The following is an 8,524-nucleotide window of genomic DNA, read 5'->3' on the forward strand; positions in this document are numbered from 1 at the left end:
GTCTAGTCTAGATTGGCACTGAGGCCATGATAGTGGGGGTGGGGTGGGGGTGGTGAGGAGGCCTCCAGGGAATAGAGGTATAGTGTGTGACCCATTAGTGCTCTACTGCACCCTGATTGACTCACCCCCTCCCTGCGACCCCTCTGTGGGGGGATGGGTCGCCTATTTTCCTAATGGACACAAATATGGATCTCTTCCTGGCTCTTGGCCAAATCTCCTGGCATAAATGAATGAGTGCTTCCACTTGTTGAAACATTTCAATTGTTATGTTATCAATTCCTGGAAACTCATTGTTCACCAATGCTTCCAATGAATCTTAGACTTCTTCCTTCAGTACTGTTGGTTCTTGATTACATGTTGTCTTCTGAAATGGTCAATCATTAGGCAGTTGTTTTCAGCACAATGACTGTATTCCTCCTGTCTTCTTTTAATACTTCATTCAATATTTCACCCATAGAATCCTTCCATATTACAACTCAAGGCTTGGATTTCTTTTCTTCTCAGCCCTTTGAGTTTCTGAAATGGCACATGCATTCTTGCATTTTAGCTTTCTAATTGCAGGTCTTCACACATTTCTTGAGAACATTTTACTTTGTCTTCACAAACTGCTGCTTGAAACCTGTTCGGCTCTTTAAATCCTCATTTATTCCAGTTGCTTTAGCTCCGCTCCTGGTGTTATTCCTCCTCGGGGTTTAGGCCCTGGAGCAGCAGAGCCAAGTCAGAGTGGCAAAGAGACACTTAGAAGGTGAAACCAGTGGCGGTACAGGAGACTAAGCAGGCTGCCTTAGTGGAATCCCACTTAGGATCAAAATACTTAGGGGCTAATCTACTTTTCACTTTGATATTCCCACCTGGGGGAGTTCTGTACTTTCCCAGATGTTGTATGTGAACTCCACTTTCAGGATAATCAAGAGATGCAATTGCTGAGCATTAGCCAGCAGACAGAAGGATGAGGTTAGGACAGTCTCAGGATGTCTCTGTTGACTAAATAACACGAACAATCTTTTGGCCATGACCAATCAAGTAAGGCAAACAAGAGAGAATTCTCTGTTTAGCTGGATGGCATCCACCATATTTGCCCCTGGACAAAATAGAAAGTTATAAACATTCAAAGGGACAGAATTGGGCTTTAGGAAAAACATGGCATCAGGTAAGCTACCTGCAGTAAATAACTGAGGTTCTGAAGTTATACCATGTTCCAGCACAAGTTCCAGAGTCTCCTCTGATACTCATTCTGGGTTCTGCTTTCTTTCCTGTCTTTTTAACAACATTGTTTTCTTTACCTATGACATTCCTGGTGATGTCTCACACGTGTCTGGTCTTCAGTCATTAGCGTTCAATGTCCCAGATCTCTCCTTGAGACGGTCTCCAAAGTCAAGTGGGTGATAATTTCGGTCGTACTTTGGTTTTTGCAGACTTGTCATTTTTTAAAAACTTTTATTATTTTAAACTGAATGTATTCCCGAGCCATGAGATTTTGCTTCTTCGGTTTCTTTTGGGAAATCTTTCTTCTGTGCAACCTCCTCTTCTGGTTTGGGAACGATCTGTTCCTTCTCAGTCAGGATCATGTCAGTGTGGCGGGGGGAGCGCATGGATGAGTTGATCCCACCATGAGCTCTGTGAGTCCGGCGGCGCATCTTGGGGGCTTTGTTCACCTGGGTGTGCTTCAATGACCAGAGAATCCACATCTAAACCCCTAAGTTCAGCATGACTTTCTGCATTTTTAAGCATGTGAAGCAAAAAGTCAACACTCTTTTGGGGCTGCGGACCGTGGGTCCAACCCCACTGTTTGGCCTGGGCACACCTACAACGCCACCATTGTAACATCGGAAGGGCAGACACTGCTTCTGCAGAGTGACGTCTTTCAAGTGTTTGGTGGCTTTCTGGATGCGCATGCCTTTGTTGGCTTGGGCAGTTTCACGGGTGTTCTTGAAGTGGACCCGGAGGTTCGACCCTCTTGATTTGCAGGATTTTGTAGGGTTTTCTGGGTCAAGTGAGTAGCGAACCATTTTGGCAGGTCACCTCGGGCCGCTACAGTTAGAGGAGACAGACTTGTCCTTTTCCTTAGCTTCCACCTGAACTTGTGTATGAACAGGTGATGGCCAATTCTGCAGTGAACCCCCGGCCTTGTTCTGACTGATGATATTGAGTGACCAGGGTCTCTTTCCACAGAGTCAACTTGATAGCACGGGCATAGTTGTGGTTTATAGTGTTGCTTTTGATTGATGTCACCAAACCTGCTTTGACTCATAGAAAATAAAAGGGAAGAATTCAGTTGCTATTTTGGAAGCTGAGAGAACTAAAGGAGAAAAGTCAAGCTTATGTACGACAGCAGGAAACACCACCCACTCCTGTGCCCGCTTCACCATCGCTCTTACATTGAGCCCACTGTTGCGGCCATTGTGTCAATCCATCTTGTAGAGGATTTTCTTCTTTTTCACTACCTGCATACGTTGCCAAGCATGATGTTCTTCTCCAGGCAGGACTTGCTTCTGATAGCGTATCCAGAGTTCATGAGATGTTTCCCATCCTTGCTTCTAAGGAGCGTTCTGGCTCTATTTCTTCCAATAGATGTGTTTCTTCTTTTCGCAATCCCCGGTACTTTTAATATTCTTGGCCAGCACCGTAATTCAAATCCATCAGTTCTTCTTCTATCTTCTTTGTTCAAAGTTCCATTCTCACCTCTGTATGAGGCCATTGGAAATCCCATCGCTTGAGTCAGACACACCTTAGGCCTAAAGTGACCGTTCTGCTTTTCGACACGCTCCAGAGGTCTTGTGCAGCAGATTTACCCAATGCAGGGTGTCGCTTGATCTCTGGACTGTGGCTTCTATGAGCATTGATTGTGGGTCCAAGCAAGATGAAATCCTTGACAACCTCATTTTTGTTCTCTTTTTCATGATGTTACCTATCGGTCCCTTTGTGAGGATTTGAGTCTTTTTTACAGTGTATTGTGATCCATACTGAAGGCTGCAATCCTTGATCTTGATCAGCAAGTGCCTCAAGTCCTCCTGAGTATCTCAGGTTAATAAACCTTCCTCCAAACCTGATGCTGCATTCTGTTTCATATAACCCAGCCGGAGCTTCTTTCTCAGTACCATTGGTTCTTGATCATAACCTATGTCTTGAAATGTCTGGATGTCATTAGTGCTTTTTACGACAGTGACTCTGCCTTCTTTCCATCTTTTTTGGATGCTTCCTGCATGGTTCAGTATTTACTCATAGAATCTAACGTCTTTGTACATTTAATTATAATATTTTACTTTGACATTTTCTGTTAATCTTTGAATTCATTGTCCCCCCCCCCAACTTCTCATAGCTACTCTACAATCAAGAGCAAGTTTCACAAGCTCTTCTCACATACACTTTGATCTTTTCCTTCTTTCCTGTATTTTTGATGACCTTTTTTGCCTTCTTCATATATGATATTCTTGATGTCATCCCCGAGCTCATCAGATCGTCTGTCACGAGTGTTCAATGAATCAAACCTGTTCTTGAAATTCAGGTGGGAAAGACTCAAGGTTGCATTTTGGCTCTCATCGACTTGTTTTAGTTGTCTTCACCTTCAACTTGAACTTGTAGATGACCAATTGAAAGTCTTTTCCCAGTCAACCCCTGTCTAGTTTTACCTGCTAATTCGAGCTTCTCTATTATCTCTTCCCACAGATGCAGTCAATGTGATTTCTGTGTATTCCATTTGGAGAAGTCCACATGCACCCTCACCTTTTGGGTTGCTGGTAAAAGGTATTTGCGATGAAGAAGTCATTGGCCTTGCAAAATTCTGTCATGCGATCTCCAGCCTTATTTCTATCACCAAGGCCATATTTCCCAACTACTGTTCCTTTTTGTTTCCAATTACTGTACCTTCCTCTTTGTTTCCAACTTTTCTAGTCTAATTTACAGTATTTATTAATGCATTTTGATTACAGGGTTCATAAATTTGGGACTTAAGACGCTGATAAAACTCTTTTGTTTCTTCATTTTCAGCATCGGTGAGGCTGAGAAGTGATGGTGCATAAATTAGAATCATGGTCATTTTAACTGGCTTTCCTCTTCAAACTGTCATCTTAGCATAATTGACCATATGATTGTTGGATTCAAAATGGCCAATACCAATCCATTTCAGCTCACTAGTCCCTGGGAGAGCCCCGATGCTGTAATGGCATTGAGCACTGAATTGCTCACCACAATGCCTGAGATTTAAACCTATCAGCAGCTCCAAGGAGAAAGATAAGGATGTCTACGCTCATAAAGAGTTAAAGTCTCAGACACCCCAAAGAAAGTTCTACCTTGCCCTCTAGGGTCATCATGAGAATCAACCTGATAGCACTAAGTTTGGGTTTTAATCCATTGGATACAGATCTTGAAGTGTTCTATTTCATTTTTGACAACTTCTACTTTTCCTAGCTTCATCCTTGCTACAGTCCATGTTCTGATTATTAATGAATATTTACAGCTAGTTCTTCTCCTGTAGAATCATGCTCCATCACCAAATGAAGGTCCTGAAAGCTTTGCTCCAGCCGTGCCATTGATTGCTTCAAGACTTGAAGGATTTGCCTTCCGGCACAATATCAGATGATGTTCTGCTTCTGTTCATAAGGTTTTCACTGGCCACTTTCTTTCTAGAAGAAGACTGCTAGGTCCTTCTACCTAATCTGAAAGCTCTGCTAAAACCTGCCCACCATGGGTGACCCTTCTGGCATTTGAAATAACAGTGGTGTCGCCGCCAGGTTCAGAGAAGCAGGCAAGTCACCATAGTACAACAACTTGGCAGACGGGGGTGGCGTTTACACGATGGAGGTACCATTATTGCCCTTTGAGTGCAGGTGAGTGAACTGAGACACAGAGTGATTGGATAACTTGCATAAGTCAAGAGTCATGGAATGGTCTCAAGGTGTCTGGCACCAGAATTTATTCGCTTAGCTAACCACAGAACTAGAAGGACAGCTATGTGATTGGATTTTGAATTCTTTTAGAGAGAATTTGATTAGGGGCACATGAGTTGGATGACCTGGTCTAGTCTAACCAAACTCTGAGCTTGGCATAGGCTGATGTAGAACAGAATGGTGACCTGGTAGAGCTCTGGAGATTGGAATAAGGAGGAGGGGAAGAGTCAGCAAACAGCCCTAAGGCCCACTACGAGTTGTTTCTTCCACTCCACCACCCCCCCTTTTTTTTTATGGACTCATTTTCCCCTTAGGATCCCTGGATGGTGCTCATCCACCAAGGGAAAGGCTAGAGGTTCAAATCCATCCAGAGATGCCTTGATAGAAATACCTGGTGACCTACTTCAGAAAAAAAAATCTATTAAAAACCCTATAGCGCACACTTCTACTGACTCACGTGGACCACCATGAATCAGATTGATGCATGGCAACTGGCTTTTCACTTTCCCCTTTGCCAATGAACAACCAATGTGGGTGGGTTAGTGGTCCTCAAGTTCGCTTTTGCTTAAGCATGTGCACATTCATGGCATTTTTTTATTATTATTTTTATTTCATTCTTGAAAAATATCAATAAACGACATTTGCCAGATCAGCACTTTCCCCATGTCTAATCAATGAGACCAATCATATCAATTGAATCATGCAGTCATCACATGATCCATGGCCCAAAGTTCCACCCCTGTAAAGGGAAAAAGAGAAATGATGTGTCCACTCTATTCTGTGTCTCAGCATGGGGAGAGCCATTGCTGCTAAAGAAATAGCCATCGTTTGCAGTGACAGAGATTAGAGGAATAGGATTCCATCTCTGTCTTTTTCTCTGAGTCACAGAACAAATATCAAACCTCTATTTTCCCAATTTTCAGGAACAAAATACCACGAGTTTTGCAAGGCAGCAGTCCACTTAGACTTCCTGGTTGCCCCATGGTCACTGAGTTATAATCACCCACCGCACGGACATGTGGTATATTCATGGGGCTGGAGTTCTGAGTTCTGGAGAAAATGTAAAGCCTGTCTCAGTGAAGAGAGAGGTTGGGAATCATGGGGACCAGACACCACAAATCTATATGTGACTCCACGGGTTACGCATCAGCTCCTGAGAGGCCAGATGCCAGGTTCACAGAGGAGAGGAGGCAGTCAGGGAACCCTGATGTCACATAGCCACTGCTGGGCTCAGTAACCCACAGGCAGTTGTAGCATTTCTGCTGTAACAAGTGCCCTTTTAGTGAACATGACTGTATGTTTTCAGTTCCAAAAAGCATGCATTCCCACTCTTTAACATTTCCCCAAACACGATACAACTGACAACTTTGATGTGGACATTTATTTCTGTGTTTTCCTTCACGAAAGGTGCTGTTAAATCAGTGATGTGTCTTACAGAGATGACATTGGAAAATTATGAGAACATGGTGGTAAATCTCATAGGAAGGTTGCTTTTGTTTGGGTGGACACAAAAAGAGGTTCAGTCTGTCTACAGGAGAGGAGATAGGGTATAAGGAGGGCAGAACTGATGCCTTAGACAATATGCAGACATCAAGCAAACCAAATCAAGTCACTCTGGTTCCTATAAGACAGAGTAGACTTGCTCCTTAGGGTTTTCTAGGATGTAAATCTTTAAGTGAACAGACAGCCTCCTCTTTCTCCTAAGGAGCAGCTAGTGAGTTTGAACTGCCAACCTTGTGGCTAGCAGCCCAGTTGCTAGAGTTTTTGTGCGAACATGGCTCCTGTAGGAACATGTGGGCGTAGTTTAGCCTGACAATCAGGTTGCAGCTTGATTGGAGAGTGATTGTGATAAATGGCTCTCTGGAGGCCAGCCTCCTTATCTCTCTGCCTTTAACTTCCTGTTGACAAGCCGCTTGGAGCCATGCTGAGACCTGCAAGAGCCCTGGAGATGCTTCCACTGCCACTGGATCCACAAGTCTGTACCCACTGGCCTATGATCTTCCTTCATTTTGCACCATTGCATGTGCTGCATGAGTCTGGAGAGGAAATTATGGACTAGTATTGAACTTATGGACTAATATCGGACTTTTGGACTTGTTCTGAACTGCGCTGGGATGTTTTCTTAATTTACAATTGCTCTTTGATATAAAGCTCTTTCTTATGCACTTATGAGTGTCTCTGAATTTTTCTCTGGTGAACCTGGTCTAACACACCAATGTTTAACCCACAATGCTACCAGATCAGACATTAGGAGGGCTGGATTTGAGTGGGTTATTTTAAAGTATAAGTTTTACTCTATATCTCCTATTTCTACTTCCCACCCTTTTTTATTGTGATGGAAACTTACCAGTCAAAATATCTTACAGTAAAACAATGAAGACATGTACAAGTCAATGACACCGATTGGATTCATCATATTGTACCATTTTCACCATCCTTATCCAAAATAGTCTACCACCATTCAAAAAACCTCCTCTGCATCCCTCCCTTGATCCTTATAACCATTAATGATTTTGCTTTCTATGTACGAGGGGGTACCCCCCACCAACCCCCCGCAAAACAAAAAAACAGAAAAAAGCTCTGTTGGGCGGAGTATGCATTTTTCCTGCTAGGCAACCATTGAGGCATTTGCTCTGAGTTAGTGTACTCAGTGGCATCGCCTGGGAAGGCTCTCTCTGGTCACAGTGAGTTTTTTCATAAAAGCAGTTTCATTTGAAACTTGATTTTATGTGATGGCTGATTTAAGAGAATAGCACGTGGCTGTGGAATTTTGTTTCCTGCTCAGGAAAAAATGCCACAGAAACTGTGATGTTGATACAGGTTACAAGGACAGCACTATGGGAAAAACCTAATTGTACAAGTGGGTTTGTCTTTCCAAAAATGGTGAAATGTCAAGTGATGAGAAACCTCATTCTGGATGTCTGTCAACTTCCTGAAATGACAAAAATACTGACTTGTAGAGAATTTGGAGTTTTGTTCCACCAGGTCAGTTTGTTAATCAAGCTTTCTTATATAGAGGTTCTGAAAAGATTGCCTAATAGTGTGTGACCAAAAAGGACTGATTTGTGGCAGACAGGGGACTGATTTTGCCACCATGACAATGCACCTGCTCATGTAGCCATCTTAGTGAGCCAGTTTTGGGCAAAAAACAGCATGCCTCTCTTGCCTCACACACTTAATCACCTGACCTCGGTCCATGTGACTTCTTTTTGTTTCCATGAATGAAGAGGCACATGAAAGGACAGTGATTTGATGAAGAGGTAGAGAAAAAAACGAGGGAGATCCTGTCAGCCATCTAAATAGATGGATTTGAAAAATGTTTCCAAGAGGACTGATGACCCCTTCAGGACCAGTGGTGAGAGTCGCAATGCCTGGAGGGTGGAGGGAATGTGGGGTGGAAAGGGGGAACCGATTACAAGAATCTACATATGGCCTCCTCCCTGGAGGATGGACAGCAGAGAAGAGGGTGGGGGAAGACGTCGGACAGTAATTTATGAGAAAACAATAATGATTTGTGAATTATGAAGGGTTCATGAGGGAGGGGTAAATAGGGAGGGAGGGGAAAAAATGAGGAGCCGATATTAAGGGCTCAAGTGGAAGGCAAATGTTTTGAGAATGATGATGGCAACAAATGTACA

This window comes from Echinops telfairi, unplaced genomic scaffold (assembly GCF_000313985.2).
Source record: "Echinops telfairi isolate 266 unplaced genomic scaffold, ASM31398v2 ScPeMD7_5;HRSCAF=22, whole genome shotgun sequence".
NCBI lineage: Eukaryota > Metazoa > Chordata > Mammalia > Afrosoricida > Tenrecidae > Echinops > Echinops telfairi.